At 40.9% G+C, this 26,635-nt stretch overlaps 1 protein-coding gene across 1 annotated transcript in view; it reads right to left on the bottom strand.

Annotated features, from left to right (window-relative positions):
• The window catches only part of LOC140210986 (uncharacterized), a 157,697-nt gene that overhangs the window by 113,927 nt on the left and 17,135 nt on the right, over positions 1-26,635 (bottom strand). The window lies entirely within an intron of this gene.

Here is a 26,635-nt window from a genome sequence, read left to right as displayed (position 1 = left end):
AAAACAATGCTCTGCTCTACTGCATACCATTGTACACCCAAAAGCATCTAGTTTGTGAAGAAAAATCTGAAAAATATCCTTCAACATCTGTTATTGATTTTAGCAATACAATGGATTCCCATTAATTGGAACACATCGGGTCAAGTACATATTGTTTGGCCCAATTAAGCAGCTGTCCCAATTAGCCAAAGTTTCATGGAAATAGTTAATAGGTATAAAAAAGACAAACTACTATATAACAGAGTAACAATTTATATATTTAAATGAAATTTAGAACAAATTAGAACACTACCAATACCATTGTACTATAAAATTGTGTATTAGTTTCTAATAGTTATCGATGGATGAATTCATCTGCCATGTTCTTTTGATTCACGGTGAATGAACAAAATCAGGGCAAATACCTACGGCAGATAATGGACTGCCTTGATACAATGCTTTAGACCATTGCATCCTCCAAAGCTTCATTTTCATTATAACAATTAAGATGACTGAAGATACAGTTGTAATTCCTAACTTATTGAAGTACTTTCATTTTCACTCCCAGCTGTTTCTGGCATCTCCAAGCCTGAATGCTTGAAATTGCAGTGAGCAAAACTATTCTAAATTATCTTACTGCTATTTCTCACCAGTTATCAGTAACCAAAACAAAAATCACTGCTTTCTGAACACAAAAACGTGCAACCGACCCTAAAAACCAATTGCTCTAAGCATTCTGTAGTGTCTACAATGGCCACGCAGGTCCATGTGACTGACGTTAATTATGAACTGTCGCACAACAGTCTCCAACCCCAATTAAGTGGCATATTGTCCCAAATAAATGAAGGGAATTCTGGATATTTTCTCAATTTTGATTCTGTTCTTTAAGAGTTGTCCCAAATAAATGGTTTCCCCAATTAACTGTTGGCCCAATTAACCGGAATCCATTGTACTTAAAAAAGAATACTCAACATCACCAAACACTTAAACAACTGTAGTTGCAGCCATTAGTTAACAAAATAACACAGGCTTCCATTGCTCTCCTGAAGTATGTTCATTCATATCCGATTAGAAGAGGACAATTGCTGGAGCTTTAAGCTCCAAAAATGACAGATTGTCAAATAAATGATTAACTTTATATGTCTACAATGCATATTTCTGACAGGTATCAAAGACTTACTAATAACCTTAATAAAGATCTGTCATCACTTTCCCAACAAAATTCTACAGTCCTGAAGAAGGGTCTTGACCCAAAATATCAATTGTTTATTCATTTCTACAGAAACTGCCCAACTTGCTGAGTTCCTCCAACATTTTGTGGGTGATTCTATACTGATGCCACTTTGGAATTAAAAGACAAGGAGGTATGTGCAGACTGTGATGTTAATACAAGTAGAGATAAGCATACTGGAAAATCTTCATTATTTCTAATCAATTTTGTGCTTCAACTACCTATAATTTGCAGGTGATTTTTTTTTCTTTTTTTAAAATCAATTGGGGTATAAATTACAGACTAATAACAATAATCAGAATCAGATTTATTATCACTAACAAGTATGTCGTAAAATTTGTTGTATTACAAAGCAGCTCCAGTACTGGAGCTCTTTGCGGAAATAAATGGTTTGCTACAAATGCAATTCTGTTAATGTAGTGCACTTGGATGTCACCAATTGGTATGGATGTAAATCAGGACAATCAGTTGATGTTTGTGTATTTGATAGAGTGGATGTGGAGAGGATGTTTCCTATGGTGGGAGAGTCTAAGACCAGAGGACACAGTCTCAGAAGAGAGGGGCATCCTTTTAGAATGGAGATGTTGAGGAATTTAAGCCAGAGAGTGATAAATCTGTGGGAAGCATTGCCACAGGCAGATGTGGAGGCCAAGTCTTTACAGACATTTAAGGTAGAGGTTGATAGATTCTTGATCGGTCAGGGCATGAAGGGATACGGGGAGAAGGCAGGAGATTGGGGCTGAGGGGAAAAATGGATCAGCCATGATGAAATGGTGGAGCAGACAAAATGGGCCAAATGGCCTAATTCTGCTCCTATGTCTAATACTCTAAATCAGCTGTGTGAGAGCTGAAGACTGATTAATGCAGAGGAATCAGTGGACGGATACAAATGAAACTGCAATGAAATAGGAAGGGATGTTCAGCAGTAATCTACAAGTTCAGTACAAGCCATTGTATATTTAAATGACTTAGAACCTGACACAGAGATAGATCAGGGAAGACAGGAAAACAGTAACACACAAACTAAATAAGAATGGTATTTGAATAGACTGAAGTTGTGCTAATGAGTGGCAAATGGCACTTAAAGTGAACGACGACAAGGTAATGAGACTAAGGAAGCATAAACAACAAGAACGTGAATTAAATGGCTCCAGAGGGAGATAGCTCACAAAAATAGTGAAGTGTGTATAAGAATAGCCAACCAGATCCTAGCACATGAAAAGCTAAGAACAATTCCCAAGTGAATTTTTACAGTTTAGTCACTCCCAGAAGAGCATACACAGTTTTGGTTCGACAACAAAGATCCAGACACTAGATTCAGTGCACAAACAGGCGAAACTGCTAATTAAGAATACCTAACTAAGAAACCGAAGACCTAGGAACTAGTTATTGCATGAAAGGAACATAATATAGTAAAACTTAGTCATAGTCATACTTTATTAATCCCGGGGGAAATTGGTTTTCGTTACAGTTGCTCCATAAATAATAAATAGTAATAGAACCATAAATAGTTAAATAGTAATATGTAAATTATGCCAGTAAATTATGAAATAGTCCAGGACCAGCCTATTGGCTCAGGATGTCTGACCTTCCAAGGGAGGAGTTGTAAAGTTTGATGGCCACAGGCAGGAATGACTTCCTATGACGCTCTGTGCTGCATCTCGGAGGAATGAGTCTCTGGCTAAATGTACTCCTGTGCTCACCCAGTACATTATGTAGTGGATGGGAGACATTGACCAAGATGGCATGCAACTTAGACAGCATCCTCTTTTCAGACACCACCATGAGAGAGTCCAGTTCCATCCCCACAACATCACTGGCCTTACGAATGAGTTTGTTGATTCTGTTGGTGTCTGCCACCCTCAGCCTACTGCCCCAGCACACAACAGCAAACATGATAGCACTGGCCACCACAGACTCATAGAACATCCTCAGCATCGTCCGGCAGATGTTAAAGGACCTCAGTCTCCTCAGAAAATAGAGACGGCTCTGACCCTTCTTGTAGACAGCCTCAGTGTTCTTTGACCAGTCCAGTTTATTGTCAATTTGTATCCCCAGGTATTTGTAATCCTCCACCATGTCCACACTGACCCCCTGGATAGAAACAGGGGTCACCGGTACCTTAGCTCTCCTCAGGTCTACCACCAGCTCCTTAGCCTTTTTCACATTAAGCTGCAGATAATTCTGCTCACACCATGTGACAAAGTTTCCTACCGTAGCCCTGTACTCTGCCTCATCTCCCTTGCTGACGCGAAACTTCAAGAGAGAACAGGCAAATCTAAGTCACCTTATAAAGCATTGTGCCGCACTCTGGAATTAAATAAGACAAATTCAAAAGAGAGGAGTGCAGACACTTCAGTTGGAAGATGGTATGTCTATAAAGCTGACTAATCAGGGAATTGGTCAATGTGGGAACAATGTGAAAATGAATTTCAGGGTTGTATATGGTGACATATGTGTACTTTTATAATAAATTTAATGTGAACTTTGAACTTAAAAACACAAAGGGACAATAACATTTATAGTTTTTATGTATTATTACGTTCAAATCTCATCAATAAAACTGTAGTGTCTGTGAATCTGAAATAAAAATAAAAACCACATGAACCTTCAAGAGGAGAGGCTGTACTTGATCTGGTACTGGGAATTGAACCTGGTCAGGTGTCAGGTCTCTCAGTGGGAGAGCATTATGGAGATAGTGACCACAATTCTATCTCTTTTACCATAGCATTGGAGAGGGATAGGAACAGACAAGTCAGGGAAATGTTTAATTGGAGTAAGGGGAATTATGAGGCTATCAGGCAGGAACTTGGAAGCATAAATTGGAAACAGATGTTCTCAGGGAAACGTACCAAAGAAATATGGCAATTGTTCAGGGGATATTTGCGTGGGGTTCTGAGTAGGTAGGATCCTATGAGACATAGAGAGGATGGTACGGTACAAGATCCGTTGTGCACAAAGGCTGTTGTAAATCTAGTCAAGAAGAAAAGAGGAGCTTACAAAAGGTTCAAAAAACGAGGTAATGATATGAATCTAGAAGATTATAAGGCATGCAGGAAGGAGCTTAAGAATGAAATTAGGAGAGCCAGAGGGGCCATGAGAAGGCCTTGGCGGACAGGATTAAGGAAAAACCCAAGGCATTCTACAAGTATGTGGAGAGCAAGAGGATGAGACGTGAGAGAATCGGACCAATCAAGTGTGACAATGGAAGTGTGTGTGGAACCAGAGGTAATAGCGGAGGTACTTAATGAATACGTTGCTTCAGTATTCACTACAGGAAAGGATATTGGCGATTGTAGGGATGACTTGCAGTGGACTGAAAAGCTTGAGAATGTGGGTATTAAGAAAGAGGATGTGCTGGAGCTTTCGGAAAGCATCAAGTTGGATAAGTCACCGGGACCGGAGGGGATGTACCCCAGGCTACTGTAGGAGGTGAGGGAGAAGATTACTGAGCCTCTAGCAATGACCTTTGCATCATCAATGAGGACGGGAGAGGTTCCAGAGGATTGGAGGGTTGCGGATGTTGTTCCCTTATTCAAGAAAGGGAGTAGAGATATCCCAGGAAATTATAGGCCAGTGAGTCTTACTTCAGTGGTTGGTAAGTTGATGGAGAAGATCCTGAGAGGCAGGATTTATGAACATTTGAGAGGCATAATATGATTAGGAATAATCAGCATGGCTTTGTTAAAGGCAGGTCATGCCTTACGAGCCTGATTGAATTTTTTTTGAGGATGTGACTAAGCAAATTGATGAAGGTAGAGCCATAGATGTAGTATATATGGATTTTAGCAAGGCATTTGATAAGGTACCCCATGCAAGGCCTATTGAGAAAGTAAGGAGGCATGGGATCCAAGGAGACATTGCTTTGTGGATCCAGAACTGGCTTGCCCACAGAAGGCAAAGAATGGTTGTAGACAGGTCATATTCTGCATGGAGGCCGGTGACCAGTGGTGTGCTTCAGGGATCTGTTCTGAGACCCCTATTCTTTGTGATTTTTATAAATGACCTGGATGAGGAAGTGGAGGGTTGGGTTAGTAAATTTGCTGATGACATAAAGGTTGGGTGTGTTGTGGATAGTGTGGAGGGCTGTCAGGGGTTAAAATGGGACATTGATAGGATGCAAAACTGGGCTAAGAAGTGGCAGATGGAGTTCAACCCAGTTAAGTGTGAGGTGGTTCATTTTGGTAGGTCAAATATGATGGCAGAATATAGTATTAATGGTAAGACTCTTGGCAGTGTGGAGGATCAGAGGGATCTTGGTGGTTCGAGTCCATAGGACACTCAAAGCTGCTGCGCAGGTAAAGAAGGCATACAGTGCATTGGCTTTCATCAATCGTGGGATTGAGTTTAAGAGCTGAGGGGTAATGTTGCAGCTATAAAGGATCCTGGTCAGACCCCACTTGGAGTACTGTGCTCAATTCAGGTCACCTCACTATACGAAGGATGTGGAAACCATAGAAAGGGTACAGAGAAGATTTACAAGGATGTTGCCTGGATTGGGGAGCATGCTTTATGAGAATAGGTTGAGTGAACTCGACCTTTTCTCCTTGGAGCGACAAAGGATGAGAGGTGTCTTGATAGAGGTGTACAAGATAATGAGAGGCGTTGATCGTGTGGATAGTCAAGAGGCTTTTCCCCAGGGCTGAATTGGCTAGCATGAGAGGGCATAGTTTTAAGGTGCTTGAACGTAGGTACAGAGGAGATGTCAGGGTAAGTTGTTTTTTTTTTTTACGCAGAGAGTGTTGAGTGTGTGGAATGGGTTGTCGGTGGCGGTAGTGGAGGTGGAAACGATAGGGTTTTTTTAAAGAGACTCCTGGATGGCTACATGGAGCTTAGAAAAATAGAGGGCTATGGGTAAAGCCTAGGTAGTTCTAAGGTAGGGACTTGTTCGGCACAGCTTTGTGGACTGAAGGGCCTGTATTGTGCCGTATGTTTTCTATGTTTCATCAAGTTAGATCCTGCAACATTAATAATGGTATCTAACGTAAGCCTACGGAATATTTCAGCTTTAATTTGGCCACACTGTACTTCATGTGAACTCACTTTGTCTGTCTGTGCCACAACTGGTTATTTCTGTAGCAAGTTACCTACTAGTGACATTAGCTCAGTTTTTCTCCATTTGCACATCCTACCTCTTCAGGTTACTCTTTGTATTTTCCCTCCCTAACTTGTCATCTCATAGATTTATTCCCCATTAAGCAGATGAACTCTATAGTTTATCCCCATAGCAAGCCTATAATGCTATCAGAGGTTTTGCCCATTAATCTATCCTTCCCTGAAATTTGTTTACTCACTGTTCTGATGAAGAGTCTAATGCTTGTTATAAAATTATACAGTACTGCTCATTATCCCTGTGCTAGCACTTTGGAAGAGCTGCTATCCAATTCAGTTGTACATACCTTGGCCTTTCCTCACAACGATGCAATTTTTTCCACGTACATATTCAATTTTCTTTCAGCAATCACTGTTGAATCGACTGCCACAACTCTTCAGACAGTGCATTCTAGATCAGAGCAATGTGAGTCAACTTTTTCTTCCCTTAACTTGTATCCCTGTTGGTTCTTTTCACCACTAATCTAAATTTTCTGCCCACTGGCAATTAACCCCTCTGCCTCTTCTTTTTTTTATTCTATTACTTTCTTTTATTCTATTAGAACACTACATGCATTCAAACACATTAAATCTCTTAACTTTCTCTGCACTAAGAACAACTAATTTCTTTCAATAAAGTACAATACTCTCAAACAATGGGCCATATCTTCCTTTATCAGACCATCAGCAATACTGGGATTTAGTAATAGAAGTCTTAATTTCCAGTACAAGTGTGGGCTTATACTAGTGGTGGCATCTTCTAAAAAGGCACTAGTTACCTTCTTTGGTTCAAGAGCCTGATGGCTGAGGAGTAGGAACTGTTCCTGAATCTGGTGGTGCGAGTCCTGAAGTTCCTGTACCTTCTTCCTGATGGCTGCAGCGAGAAGACAGCATGTCCTGGTTGGTGGGGGTCCCTGATGATGGATGCTGCTTTTCTGCAACAACACTGCGTGTAGATGTGCTCAATGGTGGGGAGGGCTTTACCCATGATGGACTGGGCTATATCCACTACTTTTTGTAGGATTTTCCATTCAAGAGCTTTGGTGTTTCCATACTAGGCTGTGAAGTAGTCAGTCAATATACACTGTCTACTAGATATCGATAGAAGTTTATCGGAGTTTTAGATTATCATGCCAACTCTCCGCAAACTCCAAAGGAAGTAGAGGCACTGCTGTGATTTCTTCATAATTGCACTTGCACACCAGGCCCAGGACAGGTCCTCCAAAATAATAACACAGAGGAATTTAAAGTTGCTGACCCTTCTCACCTCCAATTCTCTGATGAGGACTGGCTCATGGACTTCTGGTTTCCTCCTCCTGAAGTCAATAACCAGCTTCTTGGCCTTGCTGACATTGAGTAAGAGATTGTTGTTAGGACACTAATCAGCCAAATTTTCAATCTCCCTCCTACATGCTCATTCGTCATCACATTTGATTCGGCCGATGATAGTGGTGTCATCGGCAACTTGAATTTGGCATTGGAGCTATGCTTAACCACACAATCACAGCAGTAAAGTGAGTAGAGTAGGGTGCTAAGCACATAACCTTGTCGTGCACCTGCGCTGATGGAGATAGTGGAAGAGATGTTGTTGTCAATCTGAACTGACTGGGGCCTCCACATGAGGAAATCAAGGATCTAATTGCACAAGGGGGTATTGAGGCCAAGGGCTTGGAGTTCATTGATTAGTTTTGAGGGGATGATACTATAGAATGCCAAGCTGTAGTCAATAAAGAACATTCTAATTTATGCATCTTTGCTGACCAGATGTTCTAGGGTTGAATGAAGAGCCGATGAGAATGGCATCTGCTGTGGACCTGTTGTTCCAGTAAGCAAATGGGAGCAGTTCCAAGTCACTTCTCCGGTAGGAGTTGCTGTGTTTCATCACCAACCTCTCAAAACACTTCATTACTGTGGATGTAAGTGCTACTGGATTATAGACAATGAGGCAGGTTACTAAATTCTTCTTGGCACAAGTATAATTGAAGTCTGCTTGAAGCAGGTGGATACTTTAGACCGCTGAAACGCCAGGTTTAAAGATCTGAGTGTACACTGCAGCCAGTTGATCAGCACAGGTCTTCAATACTTGGCCAGGTACCCCGTCTGGGCCAGATACCTTTGTAGGTTAACCCTTCTGAAGGCTGCTCACTCGTCAGCCACAGAGACTGAAATCAGAGGGTCATCGCGGACTGTGGGAGGTTGTGATGGTTCCTCCATATTTTACCAGTCAAAGTGACCATAGAAGGCCTTGAGCTCATCTGAAAGTAAAGCCACTTTGTTGCCTATGTCGCTTGATTTAACTTTATAAGAGGCGAAAGCATACAAGACCTGCCACAACGGTTGAGCATCCTTCGTTTATTCAAGTTTAGTCGGAATTGCCTCTTTGCCCACGAGATGGCTTTCCGGAGAATGTACCTGGACTTCTTGTAACCTTCTTGATCGCCAGACTTGAATGCCTCTGATCTGACCCTCAGCAGATTGTGCATCTCATGATTCATCCAGGGCTTGTGGTTGGAGGAAGACTCTGAATGATTTTGTGAGGACATACTCATCTACAACTGTTTTAATAAAGTCCACAACAACCATAGTGTATTCATTCAGATCTACAGATGAGCCCTTGAATACAGCCCAGTTTACCGATTCAAAACAATCCCATAGCCGCTCCTCTGCCTCCCGTGACCACCTCTTGGTTGTCCTAATCTCTGAAGCTTTACATTTCAGCCTCTGCCTGTATGCAGGGAGAACGACAGCCAAGTGATCAGATTTATCGAAAAATGGTCTAGCCATGGAATGGTAAGCATTCCTCATCTTAGTATAACAATGGTCTAGTGTATTGGGACCTCTGGTGCTATAGATTATATGCTGAGAATACATGGGCAGGGTTTTATTCAAGAAGCCTGGCTGGAGTCCCCGACTATGATTTGAAATGCATTGGGATGGACCATTTCTTGTTAGGAGATGGCACCATGCAGTATCTCAAATGCTTGATTATAGTTAGCCACTGAGATATGTAAAGTGTGTTCAGGATTGTGGAGGATAACTCCTATTGTAAACAGGACAGAAAGCTTTTGATCATTAGGTATTCAAAGGCAGGGGTACACAAGCTTGACAGAACAACCACATCGGAGCACCACAAAGAGCTTATCATGAAACACACACCTCCACCATTTGCCTTTTCCAAATCAGCAGTTTGGTCCATCCTATGAATCAAGATGCCTTTGGGTCTGATCACTGCATCTGGCGTTCTAGAAGTCAAGCCATGTCATGTTCAATCATAGAACAGAACAATCTCTCATTTCCTTCCTTTCAAGCAATCTTGCCCCTCAGGTCTTCAATTTTGATCTTCAGCAACTGTACATTTGCTAACAAGATACTGAGTAAAGGGAGCCTCATCACTCTGCCTTTCAGCCTGGCTTGTAGTTCCCCCCTCCCCACCCCATCTTGCTTCTGGCCATGTCGACAAATCTTTGTCCGCTTAAAGGTGCTATACCTGCTTGCTTGAGTGTTAAGTCCACTGAGTCTTTAATAATCTGCAGATTTCACCATCTTATGATGTTGATTTAAAAGTATATTGCTTAAGGAAAAAAATTACATGCTTCAAATTGGAGTGAAAGTAATTCAAAAGAGGCCAAGGAAGATGTAAAAATCTTTTCAAGGGACCCAGCAATTTCTTCCATTGCTTCGCTGAGAATCCTCGAGTTTTATCCACCTTTATGATCGCCCACACTGCCAGTACCTCCTCTTTTCTAACGTCAGTATGATTCAGGGGATCACTGTTCTGTTTTTTGAATTTGCTACTTTTCATTAACTTCTCCACAGGAAATACAGTTAAAAAGTGTTTATTTAGGAACTCTCCCATCTCCTGTGGCTCCACAGACAACTACACTGATCCTTAAGTCCTCCCTGTAGTTACCCTTTTGCTTTTAATATATTTGTAGAATCACTGAAGATTTTCTTTCAAGTTACCTGCTAAGGATATCTTGTGCACTCTTTCTGCCCTCCTGATTCCTTTCTAAGTGTACAACCTTTATAATCCTCAATGGACTCACTTGACCCCAGTTTCCCTCTCCTCTTTCCTGACCAAAGCCTCAACATCCCTCATCAGTAAGGATTCCTTAATCCTACCAGCTTTGTCTTTCACCTTGACTGGAATATATTGGCCCTGAAGTCTCCGTAACACTCTTTTAAAAGCCTTCTACTTGCCAGGTGTCTCTTTACCTGCAAACAGCCTCTCTAAGTCTACCTTTCTCTCTAATGCCATCAAATATAGACTTGCCCCAATTTTAGGATTAACTTGTGGACCAGTGGTTCCACAACTATTTGAAAAGTAATTATGGTCATTGGGTCCAAAGTGCCCTCCCACTGACTTTTCAGTCATTTGACAGCCTCATTTCCCAATAAGAGTTCCAGTGTTGCTGCTCCTTAGTAGGGCCAGCAACCTATTGCTTGAGAAAATTTTCAGACATGCTTAACAAGTTCTGCACCATTCTTAACATTAAGCTACTGAGTAAATTAGGATCCTGCACATTGAACTAAACGTGCATGGAGCACTGAACCAGTTGTCACTTAAAATGATAAATGTCAGAGCTTTCACTCAGAACTGTTGGTACTTACTGTAAAAATCCAGGCCAGTGTGTTTAATGCTATTGTTCATTTTTGCATCTTATTAAAGGGCTCTAAATAAAATGATATTTATTTTTGATCAGGACACATACTGTTGGAGTAGCACATCACACACTTGAAAAATATTACAATCCTACAGAATTAATTGAAGAGCACAACCTCGTGTCTGTATGTGAAAACAAACTGCTTAAAGCTGCTGCTGCTAAATATAGCTACCGCCTCTGTATTACAGACCATAATTGTTACATTTATTTTCTGAATTTTTATATGAACACTGCAGGTTGCCCAGCAACAACCTAGAAGTATTTTCAGTCTTTTTCAGTTAATCATCAGCCCTCTTGGTCATGAACCTTTCTATAAATGAATAAGGGAGATTTTACTCTGAATATGATATAAAGCTATAGGAATTTTCAAAACAATTAATAGTAAGTGAGAATCTTTTTTTCCAACAAATAGCCATTTTACTTTTAACTCAAATATTCCATTATTTCAATAAACAAAATTCAAAATAAGTTTCTGCAAATCAATATTATAAAATCAGAATCAACAAAATCAGAATACTGTACAAGCATTCTCAACATCTAAAAAATACTTTTTAAACCAATCTGCTATTTCAATGTACGTTTCAGCAACACTCAAAAATTATTCACATTTCAAAGCGTAAGTTAATCCAAAAAATTGATATCAAAATTTTTTGATTGCACAGTTGATCACTTTGTTTTAGATCGGTTGGTTTCTGAATATTGACTGTGGCCATTCACAAGGATTTCTTCAAAACATCTTCAAACCATCACAGTTGAGCAATAGAAACAACAGAAAGAGAACAATAAGAGGACTCAGTTCCAGTCAAAGGCAGGAAAACCTCTTCACAGCAGTCATGCCTTGAAGAGAATTCACAGTGAAACAGAAGTAGGCAGACACAATAAACTGCAGATGCTGAAATCTGGAACAGAAATAAACTGCTGGATGAATCCAGCAGGCCAAGCAGCATCTGTGGAGGAAAAAGTGTGGCAAATCTCAGTTATTTTCAATCACTAGGCTCTTTTCGGAGTTCAGGAATGAGTGAAAAACTTTGATTTTCACAGTAATTTATTTTAAGGTTTAAACAAAGATACAGAGCATTTTAAACTAAGTGAAGAGCTGAGAAGAAAAAGCAAAGATTCAATAGATTTAATATAAAGATGATGCCTTATCACCTTTATAGTCAAGATAATAGAAATTCCTTAGATAAAAATAAACCAATCTACGGTCACACAATCATAGCATATGGGTAATTTGCCACTTAATGTCTATGAAATACTTGGCCACTTAAAAATTAAAGATATATGTAACTGCTATACTACCTTCTGCCAGTAAGTGGGGACGAACTTCTACATACCGTGAAAAATACAAGATATTGTTAGAGGCACATATTGTTAAACATACAAATTATGTCAGCAAGAACGGCATTATGATTAAAACTACAATTTTAGTCTTGCATTAATTCAACTAATATCTGGTGGAACTGGTGCAGGCGACAGGGGTTCACATTTAGGGATCACTGGGATCTCTTCTGGCAAAGGTACGACTTATACAAAAGGGACGGGTTACTACTGAACCAGAGGGGATCCAATACCCTTGCAGTCAGGTTGGCTTGAATTGTTTGGGAGGGTTTAAACTGAGGGATGGAAATTAGAGTGATAGTGCTAAAGATGAGGTAGCTGGATTACAACAGAGGCAATGTGCAGTGAGGAGAGGCTGTTGATCTGACAAAATTGCATTCAACAGGATGAGTTGCAAGTAAAAGGTGGACAAAATCTAAAAGTGTGAATACAGGACTGAAAGAGTTATATTTGAATGCACACAGTATACGGAATAAGGTAGATGAACTTGTAGCACAGTTACAGATTGACAGGTACAATGATGTAGGCATCGCGGAATCATGGCTAAAAGAAGATTATAGCTGGGAGCTTAACATCCAAGGAAGGATATGTAGGAAGGTAGAGAGGGTAGAAAATGAAATTAAATCATTAGAAAGAGATGACATAGGGTCGGAAGGTGTTAAATCATTGTGGATAGGGCTAAGGAACTGAAAGGGTAAAAAGACCCTGATGGGAGCTGTATACAGACCCCCAAACAGTACTAAGGATGTGGTCTACAAATTACAACAGGAGATAGAAAATGCATGCCAGAAGGACAAGGTTACAATAGTCATGGGGAACTTCAAAATGCAAATAGATTTGGAAAATCAGGTTGGTGCTGGATTTCATGAGGGGGAACTTCCAGAATGTCTATGAAATGGCTTTTTAGAGCAGCATGTGGTGGAGTCCTTTAGGAGATCAGCTATTCTGGATTCTGCAATGAACCAGAATTGATTAGAGAGCTTCGGGAGAGTGATCATAATATGATCAAATTCACCCTGAAATTTGAGAAGGAGAAGCTCAAGGCAGGTGTATCAATATTATAGCGGAGTAAAGGGAATTACAGAGGCATGAGAGAGGAGTTGGCCAGAATTGATTGGAATAGAACTTCGGCAGGGATGATGGTATAGCAGCAATGGTTGGAATTTCTGGAAGCAATTCAGACGGCACAGGATATAAACATCCCAAAGGGGAAGAAGTATTCTCAAGGCAGGTTGACTGTGGCTAACAAGAGAAGTCAAAGCCAAAATAAAAGTCAAAGAGAGCAAAAATTAGTGGGAAGTTAGAGTATTGGGAAACTTTTAAAAAACAGAAGGCAACTAAAGTCATTAAGGAGGTAAAGATGGAATACGAAAGTAAAATCACAAACAAGAGAAAACCTGTAGATGCTGGAAATCAAACACAAAATGCTGTATGGAAAAGAGGAAACAGTCGAGACCATTTTTCAGGACTGTAAGTATGAAAGTAAGCTAGTCAATAATATTAAAGAGGATACCAAAAGTTTTTCAGGTATATAAGGTGTAAAAGAGAGGCGAGAGTGGATACCTGACCACTGGAAAACGATGCTGGAGAGGTAGTAATGGGGGCAAGAAAATGGCGGACAAACTGAATAAGTATTTTGCATCAGTCTTCACTGTGGACGACACGAGCAGTATGGTGGATGTTCCAGGTGTCAGGGGTCATGAAGTCAGTGAAGTTACCATTACCAGAGAGAAGGTTCTTGGGAACCTGAATGGTGTGAAGTTAGCTAAATCACCTCGACCAGAAGATGCAGAAGGTGTATACTCCAGAGTTCTGAAAGAGGTGGTTGAAGAGATTGTAGAAGCATTAATCATGATCTTTCAAGAAGCACTAGATTCTGGAATGGCAGCAGTAAAATGGCAAATTGCAAATGTGTCACTCCATTCTTCAAGAAGGGAGAGAGGCAGAAGACAGAAAACTATAGGCTAGTTAGTCTGACCTCAGTGGGTGAAAAAAATGTTGGGAGTCGATTATTAAGATGAGGTCTCAGGGTACTTGGAGGCACAAGATAAAATAGGCTGTCGTCAGCATGGTTTCCTAAGGGAAAATCTTGCCTGACAAATCAGTTGGAATTCTTCGAAGAAATAACAAGCAGGATAGAGAAAGGAGAATCAGTTGATGTTGTGTTCTTGGATTTCCAGAAGGCCTTTGACAAGATGCCACACATGAGGCTGCTTAACAAGCTACGAGCCCATGGTATTACAGGAAGTATTCTAGCATGGATAAAGCAGTGGCTGAGTGGCACGAGACAAGCAGTGGGAATAAATGGAGCCTTTTCTGGGGTGGCTGCCAGTGACGAGTGGTGTTCCACAGGGGTCTGTGTTGGAACCGATTCTTTTTACACTATATGTCAATGATTTGGATGATGGAATTGAGAGTTTATTGCAAAGTGTGCAGATTATATGAAGACGGGTGGAGGGGCAGGTAGCTTTGAGGAAGTAGGGACTACAGAAGGACTTAGACAGATTAGAAGGGATACAGGGAGAAGGCAGGAGATTAGGGCTGAGAGGAAAATTGGATTAACCATGATGAAATGGTGTAGAAGACTCGATGGGCCAAATAGTCTAATTCTGCTCCTATATCTTATGGTCTTAACATATAAAAAGTATTAAAAAAAAACAACTAATTCCAACAGGGGTGGCTGGCAATTCAGGTCAGGAACTTTCACCAGTCCTAAGGACTGAAACATAGAAAACCTACAGCACAATACAGGCCCTTAGCTCATAAGGCTGCACCGAACATGCACTTATTTTAGAAATTATCTAGGGTTACCCATAGCCCCCTTGGGGGCCCTGGCACATTTGAAGGGGGCCACCGACTGAAAACTGAGAGAAGGAGAGCCCCAAGGGTTAATGGGGGCCCTGGTAACTGAACCGATGAAATACCCAAGCACCAACCTTCATTGGAGACAATAGTTTCCCCCCTATTTATAAATATCTTTCCAACACACCGTTTGAATTCGGCACACCTGGTAAATTCATTGCTTAAGCTTCTCCCACACAGCCTCACTTCAGAGTCAGTCGCGAATCAGACTGCACCAGGTCAACGTATTCAATTAAAGGTTCTCGCATCTATTATCGCCATACTGCATTCGCTGAAGATCAACATGTCTTGCTAGGCCTTTTTTATCCTAGTAACTTTAAAATATGTGTGTCTGGATATATTATACGTTAAGGTAGGTTGTGAAAAGTGTTTATTACTGCATATGAAGTCACCGAAAAAAAAATCTCTGGCTCCGGGTGACAGCATTTTTTGTCAGTAATGTATCTGTATTTTGCGCCGTTATTATTTTCAGAAAATCTATCCATGAGTTCCTTGGCGAAAAAAAAGTGCCGGCAGTATTCAGTGGAATACTTATCGTATGGTTTCATCGCATCTCCACAAAACCCATCTTTGCCATGTGTTTGAACTGCATAACTACATTGTCAAATGAAAGCATAAGGCCAATCAAATTGAAAAAAACATTTGGATACCTCGCATCCAGAGAAGAAGAACAAACACTCAGGTTTCTTCAAAAACCTTCGAGATAATTTCGAGAGAAGGCCAACGCTGAAACAAATGCTTTCTCAAATGTCACAGGAATAAGAGAAGTGTCTTGTTGCATCATACAAAATTAGTAAACTGATTGCTAAAACTGGAAACGCTCACAACATTGGTGAGTCGCTTATCCTGCCTTCAGTGTCCATAATAATCTGATATCATGAATTTGAGTGCCAAAAAAACAATTCCGGCAATTCTTTTGAGTAATTCTACTGTTGCCAGAAGAATCGATGAGATGGCACGGGACACCGAAGAGGGATTGGTCGATTCATTACAATCCAAGAAATTCTCTTTACAATTAGACGCGATAACATTGCTCTTCTCATGGCTTATGTGAGATTCTGGAACAGAAATGAACTGATGGAAGAGATGTTGTTTGCCAGGAGGATTAAAACGGATACTAAGGGACTGTCTATTTTTGAAGAAGTCAATAAGTTACTTAAGCGAGAACAATATTCCAATGGAGAATATAATTGCTTGTGCAACTGATGGTGCCGCTTCTATGGGTGGTCAATACAGAGGATCCATCGCCCATCTGAAGAGTTATACCTTCTGACTTTACTATTCATTGTGTCATTCACAGGGAGCACCTAGTAGCTAAAAACTTAGGAGGACGTCTCAATCTTTCACTTTCAGTTGTCATAAAAGCTGTAACCTTCATCAAATCCCATGCCCTTCAGGATCGTCTTTTCCGGCAGCTGTGTGAAGAAAATGATGAAGACTTCCGGATGCTGCTGCTCCATACCGAGGTGAGGTGGCTTTCCAAGGGAAACTGCCTTCAGCGTTTTCTTACACTCTGGGACACCACAGTTTCCTTCATGTCTGATAAAGAGCATGGAAGAAGATTCACTGATGCTAAGGCGGACATATTTTATCTGGCAGATATCTTTCAAAAATTTAATTTGTTAAACAAGACCTTACAGGGCAAAAACAGTAACCTCGTATATTGTAAGGAAGCCATTGTTTCTTTCCTTAAGAAACTTAAAGCCTATTGCCACAATATAGGACGTCGGGAATTTTTACCATTTCCAAACCTGAAGACGATACCAGAGGCACTGAAAGACGATGACATTTATGTGAAACATCTCAAGCAGGTACACAAGGATATGCAAGAAAGATTTAATGACCTGTTAAACCTCAGTATACCGGATTGGATTTTGAATCCATTTGAAGTACAACCCACCCAAGTTGAGGCAGAAATTCAAGAGAGTTTGATTGATCTTCAGTGATATAACTGCATGTCGTCAGTTCAGTCAGTTTCAAAGGTTTTTGGATCAAGAGTGATCTGCCAAATAAATTTACAACACCGTGGGGAAAAAGCCCAAAGATTTTTTATTGCCTTTCCCTCAACATATTTGGTTGACAGAAGATTCTGCAAGGTAGTTTCCTTGACAAAATCCAGGAACAGAACTGATATCGTAACAAGAGGTGACCTCCGAATGTCATCATCTAATTTGGAGCCCGATATCATGAAACTTGCAGAAAAGCACCAAGCTCAAGGATCACATTAGGGCTGATAGATGTTTAATTTCATACAGTCTTCTTTTAAAGTTTTATCCAGTATGTCGGAATGTTCAAGTTTTCTTGGTGTTCAATAATAAATGATTTTCTGTCTATCTGTTCGTGTTGTATCCCTGTTTGAAAGGGAGGCTCTGGAACCTGAGAAAAGCTCCTAAGGGGGCCGTGGCCAAAAAACGGTTGAGAATCACTGTTATACACCTCTCATTCTCCATGCTGACTATTCCTAATCATATTATGCCTCTCCAAATGTTCATAAATACTCTCTCTCAGGATCTTCTCCATCAACTTACCAACCACTCAAGTAAGACTCACAGGTCTATAATTTCCTGGGCTATCTCTACTCCCTTTCTTGAATAAGGGAACAACATCTGCAACCCTCCAATCCTCCAGAACCTCTCCCGTCCCCATTGATGATGCAAAGATCATTGCTAGAGGATCAGTAATCTCCTCCCTCACCTCCCACAGTAGCCTGGGGTATATTTCATCCGGTCCCGGTGACTTATCCAACTTGATGCTTTCCGAAAGCTCCAGCACATCCTCTTTCTTAATGTCTATATGCTCACGCTTTTTAGTCCGCTGTAAGTCATCCCTACAATTCACTAAGTACCTCTGCTATCTCCCTATGGTTCCATACACACATTCCCACTGTCACACCTGATTGCTCCTATTCATTCACATCTTATCCTCTTGCTCTTCACATACTTGTAGAATGCCTTGGGGTTTTTCTTAATCCTGCTCACCAAGGCCTTCTCATGGCCCCTTCTGGCTCTCCTAATTTCATTCTTAAACTCCTTCCTGCTAGCCTTATAATCTTCTAGATCTTTATCATCACCAAGTTTTTTGAACCTTTCATAAGCTCTTCTTTTCTTCTTGACTAGATTTTCAACAGCCTTTGTACACCACGGTTCCTGTACCCTACCATCCTTTCCCTCTCTCATTGGAATGTACTTATGCAGAACGTCATGCAAATATCTCCTGAACATATGACACATTTCTGCCGTACATTTCCGGGAACACCTGTTCCCAACTTATACTTCCAAGTTCTTGCCTGATAACTTCATATTTCCCCTTACTCCAATTAAACACTTTCCTAACTTGTCTGTTCCTATCCCTCTTCAATACTATTGTAAAGGAGATAGAATTATGATCACTATCTCCAAAATGCTCTCACACTAAGAGACCTGACACCTAACCAGGTTTATTTCCCAATACCAGATCAAGTACAGCCTCTCCTCTTATAGGCTTATCTACATATCGTGTCAGGAAACCTTCCTGAACACACCTAACAAACTCCACCCCATCTAAACCTTTGCTCTAGGAAGATGCCAATCAATATTTGGGAAATTAAAATCTCCCACTACGACACTTATTATTACACCTTTCCAGAATCCGTCTCCTTATCTGCTCCTCGATGTCCCTGTACATAAAAAATATGTATATAAAAATCATATTAGGTCTATAAAAAACACCCAGTAGAGTTATTGACCTCTTCCTGTTCCTAACTTCCACCCACAGAGACGCAGTAGACAATCCCTCCATGACTTCCTCCTTTTCTGCAGCCGTGACACTATCTCTGATCAATAGTGCCTGCACCCACCTCTTTTGCCTCCCTCCCTGCCCCTTCTGAAACATCTTAGGCCTGGCACTCAAAGTAACCATTCCTGACCTTGAGCCATCCAAGTCTCTGTAATGGCCACAACATCATATCTCTAAGTACCGATCCACGCTCTAAGCTCATCCGATTTGCTCATGATGCTTCTTGCATTAAAATAGACACATCTCAAACCATCAGTCTGAGCACATCCCTCTCACACTGTCTACAAGCTTTCTCTATTAGTGAGCCAACCGCCCCTTCCTCTGTCTCTTCAGTTCGGTTCCCACCGACCCCCCCCCCCCTCAGCAATTCTAGCTTAAACTCTCCCCAATAGCCTTAGCAAATCTCCCTGCCAGGATATTGGTCCCCTTGGGATTCAATTGAAACCCGTCCTTTTTGTACAGGTCACGCCTGCCCCAAAAGAGGTCCCAATAATCCAGAAATCTGAATCCCTGCCCCCTGCTCCAATCCCTCAGCCACGCATTTATCCTCTGCGTCACTCTATTCCTATACTCACTGTCGCATGGCACAGGCAGTAATCCCGAGATTACTACCTTTGAGGTCCTGCTTCTCAACTTCCTTCCCAATTCCCTGTAGTCTGTTTTCAGGACCTCCTCCCTTTTCCTACCTACGTCGTTGGTACCAATATGTACAACCTCTGGCTGCTCACCTTCCCACTTCAGGATATTGTGGATGCAATCAGAGACATCCTGGACCCTGGCATCTGGGAGGCATACTACCATCCGTGTTTCTTTCCTGCCTCCACAGAATTGCCTGTCTGACCCCCTAACTATAGAGTCCCCTATCACTGCTGCCATCCTCTTCTTTCTCCTACCTTTCTGAGCCACAGGGCCAGACTCTGTGCCTGAGGCACATCCACTGCTGCTTCCCCCAGGTAGGTCGTCTCCCCCAACAGTACTCAAACAGGAGTACTTATCGTTAAGGAGGACAGCCACAGGGGTACTCTCTGGTATCTGACTCTTTCCCTTCCCTCTCCTGACTGTTATCAACTTATCTGCTTCCCCAGGTCCCGGTGTGACTACTTTCCTATAGCTCCTCTCTGTCACCTCCTCAATTACCCTGACCAGACGAAGGTCATCGAGCTGCACCTCCAGTTCCCTAACCCAGTCCCTAAGAAGCTGCAGCTCGACGCACCTGGCGCAGATATGGCTGTCCAGGAGGCTGGGAGTCTCCTGGACATCCCACATCCGACACCCAGTGCAGAACACCAGCCTCACAGACATAATTCCTATTCCTCACAAATAGCTTACCTCGCCTCGAACCGTTATCACCAACGCCCTGTTGAACCCAAGCCCTCTACTCTGTCGCCCGCTCTATAAAACTGTCTCCTTTTAAATCCTTCCCACCGGTCAAACATGCTGACGTCCATGGGCTTGCGCAGTTGTGCCTCGGTAAAACTGCTGAGGAAAAAAGTGTCTTCTTTTAAATTCTTCCCGCCGGTCAAACTCACTGATGTCCACATGCTTGCACAGTCGTGCCTCAATCAAACCACTGAGAAAGAAATTGTCTTCTTTTAAATCCTTCTCACCAAACTCGTAGACGTCCACGTGCTTGCGCAGACTGCCATGAAAAAGAAACATACGATTCACTCATGCCTTCAAACATGGAAATTAACCTCCTTACCCAGTATGATAGAGATCTGATACCAATCATGCAGCATATGGCTAAAGTCAGGAACTGTTTTTACAATTGGAACCCTGGCACTAGTTTGTACTACAGGGCTCAGAACTTGTTTTTATATATTGGCTGTCTGGATATAAACGGAGGTAGTGTAATTAAAATATTTCCAGATGACACAAAAAAAAACATTGGTCTTGTTGATAGTGGGAAGGGTGGGTAGTCTTTGGCTACATAATGATATTGATATGCAAGTGAAATGTGAAGAGGAATGTCAGATGAAATTTAATCTAGAAAAAATGTGAAAGAAATAATATGGCTAGGACATGCACTATGAATGGAAGGATTCTAAGAACTGTAGATGAATAGAGGAGCTTCGAGGACTTAAAATATGCAATTAAGAGGGTAAACAGGAATTTTGCCTTCATTAGCTGTGATAGAATATAAGAGCAGTGAGATTACAATTATACATATTACACAGAACTAGAAAAAGCATACAGAGGAGCATCACCAGGTTGTTGCCTAGAATGAGATTTTTCAGCTGAGGATAGACTGGGTTTTATTTTGCTTTGGAACAGCAAAGGCTGAGGTGTGGGGACGTAGGAAATGGATGGGAGGGAAACCCAACCAGGATACATAAAATTATCAGGGTAATTAATGAGGATCATTTTCCCTAGTATGTGCCAATAACCAAAGGGTATCTGTTAAGGATAAAGAGCTGGTCATTTAGACGAGATGTTTTCACCCAGTGATGGTTGAAATCTGAACTAACTACCTGAAGGGTTATATAAAGATTGGCTTTAATTGTCACACATACATTGAAACATACAGTAACAGGTGGCATTTATGTCAAATCAAATCAGCGAGGACCATGTTGGACAACCCTCCAGTGTTACTATCCTCCCGGTGCCAACAAACGCGCTCACAACTCCCTGACGCTAATAGTGTGTCTCTGAAATGTGGGAGGAAACTGAAGCACTGAGAGGAACTCCATACTGTCATGTGGAGAATGTATAAACTCCTTACAGTCAGCGACGGGAATTGAACCCTGGTGGTGATTGCTGGCACAGTAATAGTGTTATGCTGACCATCATACAGAGAGTGTCAGAGCTCTGAATTTACTTCCAGCACCTGAAATGCTATTGTGTTAAAACAAGTGCTGGAAAAGCTATTTAGTATAGACAGACAGAAGTGAGCTGAACATTGATTCGACCTCTGCCCCTGGCCTCAACATCTGAATAATTTTAATCTGGCTTGGCACTTAAGTTGGCTAAACACCACTTCGTTTTACAATCTGACCCAAAGTTTGCCTCAGCAATGGCCACTGCGATGACGACATTCTCAAGAGTCCAGTTTGCTGAATACTGCAGGAGACCATAAGAATGTCCAATTCTTCAAATGGTTCAAAACCATGCCACCCAAAAGAAAATTACAGACTTTGGATTAGAGTATTCATAGTTTAGATGAGGTATACTGTATTTAGTAGGATAGCTAATACTTTTGTGAGCTGCCTGCAAAATGTCGCCGTACACTGCCAGCGCCATCTTGCAAAGCGACTTGCTTATCTGACACAAATCCAACATTCTAAATCTTCATTTCCTCCACCACTAGCATAACACTGCTGCAACAAAATGCACTTCAATGAATTGTCAAGGCTACCCTGACAGCACCTCCCAAAGCTGTGACGACCACCAAAGAGAGCAGATGGTAACAGGCTGATAAGAAAATAACATTACCAGCAGGTTCCTCTCCTCACTCTGACTTGGGAATAGCCTTGTTCCTTCACGCTGCTGTGACTGTATCCCAGATCTCCCTAATGGGAGCACTTTCACTAGTAGACCTGATGTGCTTCAAGGTGGCTCACCACCATCTTCTCAACAGAGCACATGAAGGCCTTGCTTGCAATGCTTAAGCACTCCAAAATAATTTAAAAGCAGTATATACTCCATTTCCAGAATGCGGCATATTGACTTCATCAATAAACCAGAGAAGGAGTATAATACATAGTATGCTTATTCCATGCAATCGAGAATTAAAAGTTTAATTACATTGGATAACAATTATTTTTCCGAATTGTTGTTTCCTTAGAATTTTTTTTTAGTTATGATAGATGGCTTGAAGCTGAACACAAATATAATTTCAGACTATTTGTTATCACATAGGAATTTGGAGAAACAAAAAATTAACTTTTATTGAATATAATGTGTTTAATTGCATAATGGTGCTGACACTTTGCAATAGTTCAACTAAACTAAAAATGTTTTGTTAATGATTTTCATTTGTACTGTGTCTGAAGCTTCTAGCTTAAGTTTCCAACTACAATCGATTCCAGTTGCTCTGATACCGTTTCTCTATGACCACAATGTCCTGGTGAAAACTTTCACCATGTTCATCACTGGCACCAAGATTTGCAAGGAAGAAGTCTAAATGGGAATGTAGAAAATTAATCTTTAGTGACACGTTGCACTGTATGATTTTGTATGCTTGAAGCATGTTGTCAACCTGCTGCATGTAGTTTGGTGCTCTGTAGATGCCAAGAAAATTTTCAACAACATCCTTGAATGCCTTCCATGCAACCTCCTCTGGTCCCACTAGAAGTTCTTTGAATTGCCTGTCATTGAATATCTGTTTGATTTGTGGACCAACAACAATGCCTTCCTTAATCTTGGCAACAGTTATTTTGGGAAACATCTGTCCTAAATATCAAAATTCTTCAAGGAATGTTTCTGTGCCTGGTGACAGCAGATTCTATCCTTGCAGTCTTGATCCCTGTAATTCTGTTTTTGCCTTCGACAAACCCAGGTCTCTGAACAAGAAATTTAACTCGGATTGAGTTATCAGATGAGACTCACTCGACATAAAGCATTCAAAATCCGCACCAGTATCAGTGTTGTTTTGCATACCTGGCTCGTGTATCATGGCCTCTTCATCTGCCTCCTCTAAACCCTTTGTCTCTGGTGGCTTTGGTACTGGAAGACCATTGTCATGTGGCACAGGTCTCATGGCTGAAGAGAGATTAGGGTATTCAACAATTTCTTGTTTTTAGTAGGGAAACCAGACACACTGGTCAGCCAGCAGTAGCGGTCTTGTCACATGATCCTTCTGCTCTCGTCATATCATCAGGACTTTCAAGTACCTCTGAGCCAAGCTCTAGAATCAATAGTGCACTTTGTGCAACAAGTGGAAGGAACCCAGGCTTTGTCGTGCTCGCTAATTTTACACCCGAAGTGGAGTTCATAGGAGCTTTTTTTGTTAATAAGGAGAGTCATGCTTTGTCTTTGAGGTTTAAGCATACAATCGCCCAAATATAACAGTAAGTATCGCAGCTGTTGCAACAATGGCAAGAAGTTTTGCTATTACAAATACTCCTGAATATACAATTACTTTATTACAATGATTATACACAATATGCTATGTGTGTAGAGCATGCGCATCAACATGATCATAAACCGATATACATGTAAACATAATGCCTCGAACGGTGTGAGCATGATGCTTTTAAAGCCTTGCTAAAACTGCCCTTGCATGTAGTGTCCACCCCACCTAAGCATGCCCCGGCATGCCTGGATAAGATAGAAAACTTTTCAGCTTGCATTGTGGGCAACATTTTAATTGAATTGAATTAGGAATTGAAATAACAAATATAGGAAATATCAAAAAATTGCTGTGTAATAGGGAAATTTCACGGTGATTTTCATGATCAGCAGCCCAAAATCCATAAGATATACCCAAAAGTATTTAAGAAGCAAAATCTTTGTTGTCCGTTGTTATTAAACCCTTAATCTTTCAACAAAATTCCGTGGTAATAGCACCACCTAGTGACTATTTTGATGTAAATAAAAACTACACATAAATAAACATTAATGTTTGTAATGTCAGATTGTGCTTAATATATCAGTTACTGGGGTGTAGTAACAATTGCAGATATAATAATTTCCTACAAACAAAATCATGCAATGAAATTTGCTTCTGCTGGTAAGAGAAAAAAGTTGTCCAACATAAAAGACAGGCCCCTGTTTCTCTTCAAAAAGAGCAATATGATTTTGATAGTTAATTATACAAAACTTAGCTTAACATTCCTTTCCGAGAAATGCGTCCAAGAAAATGGCGCACTCACTGCAGATCTAATTATTGTGTTGGAGTGAAGATTAATAATAAATTCAACACTTTTTAAAAAAAAACAACAAATAAAATCAAAATACATGATGAGAGTTCTATTTCCCCATCACGTCTTCTGGAATCCCCACGTTTATCAATGTATCAACTGCATTTTATTTTCTTATCTGGGGAAAAAATAGCAACTGGCACAATAAAGTAACTGAAGACAGACATTTCCCCACACCATTAGTGAAAGAGCTAAATGATTCAATGAGGGGTACAAATGTCACCAGGACTGCTAGTACACTACAGAACTATCATTTTTAGGTAGACAACTTTAAACTACACTATTCATATTCAGAAGCACTGAAGAAATATCCTATAAAGTGCACATTTTCGAAGTTGCAAGAGGCCATTGATTTCAAATTTTCCATATCTGCTGATTCATTAGTACATAATTTCAGTTGCATTTTATTAAAATGTTCTCCAGAATGCTGGTTAATATATTTTAAAAAACTTTTAGTCAGCTGTCTTTGACTATTTAGGAAAGGGAGTTCCCCAAGTGTATCAATATTGTTGGGGAGTTCCAAAGCAGAAAAATTTCAAAAACTCTGATTAAAAATTAGGCTGTGGTAGGGGGTAAATATTTGTCATTATATATTTAGAAGGCTCTGGTTTGAATGGCCATCTCCTCCATGTTGAGATTGTAACCCCTGCCTTAAGAAATATTAACTCTGCATCTACCCTGTAAAGTCCTATTAAGAATTTTTTTGATGTTTCTAAGAGGTCACCCACCATGCTTCTAAACTCAAGAGTTCAGGAATAATTTTATGTTCTCCTCCTGTGATAATTCTGTCACCATCGGAATCAATCCAGCGAACCTTTGCTGCACTTCCTCTGTTACAAGTTTCCCCTTCACTAGGTGGGGAAACCAGACTTGTACACAACATTGCAGAAGCAATCTCACCAGTGCTCTACATAACTGAGGCCAGCAGCAGTTGATCAAACCACCCTTCCGCTTGCTCTATCATACAATAGATTATGGTTCATCCAACACTCATCCAAATACCATTTTCCCATTCACTCCCAACAACCCTTGATCTTCATGTAGCTTAAGTACTTTTCAATGTTGGCACTGAATATATCGAATGATTCAACCCCAAAAACTGATGACTCTCTGGGCCATCCGGTCAAGATGGTGCCAGTGAACAATACTACCACGACAAATCATCTTCCAGATGGTCCTTGAAACTGTTCTTCATTTCTTTTACATTTTTTTTAAAATGTGCTTCTGGTACTGTTGGAGCCTGTGATCTACAGTTTGGTGGTGTGCTTTTGGGCTGTTTGAGCAATCTGGCACTCTGCTATCTCCGAGAAGATTCTGGGAGGTGGGCAACCTTGAGGCCAAGAACCCATGATTGACTCCATTTCTTGCTGATCAAAGCGTCGATGAACATTGAGACAGAGGTGAGTGCGGAAGGCAAGTGAGTGTTCAGTGCCGTCTACCAGCCTCTCGCTCGCAGCTCCCAAGGGAAGGCCCCAAAGGCTCCTGCGTTCAAATGGTCTCTGTGTGTCTGTGTCCGTCTGTCTGTCTCTCTCTCTCTCTCTCACACACACAATGTTGTCTGGGTCTGTGGATTGTACATTGGACTCTTTCGATTTTGTATTTTTATTTTCTATGTTTCTGCTCATTCTTTCTTGTTGCTGTATGCACAATTTGTTTTTTGAGTGTGGAGGTTTGAAGTTCTTGTTGCCATTTGCATGACTTGTTTTTTTTTGTGCGTGGTGGGTTGATGTTCTTGTTGCCATTGTGCAATTTGTTTTTTTTTAAAACGTGTTGGGGGGGGTTGATGTTCTTCTTGAAAGGGCTCCATGGTTTTCTTGGTTTTGTGGCTGTCTGGA

The sequence above is a fragment of the Mobula birostris genome, chromosome 16, assembly GCF_030028105.1.
Source record: "Mobula birostris isolate sMobBir1 chromosome 16, sMobBir1.hap1, whole genome shotgun sequence".
Lineage (NCBI taxonomy): Eukaryota > Metazoa > Chordata > Chondrichthyes > Myliobatiformes > Myliobatidae > Mobula > Mobula birostris.
This window is presented reverse-complemented; position numbering and strand designations above follow the sequence as displayed.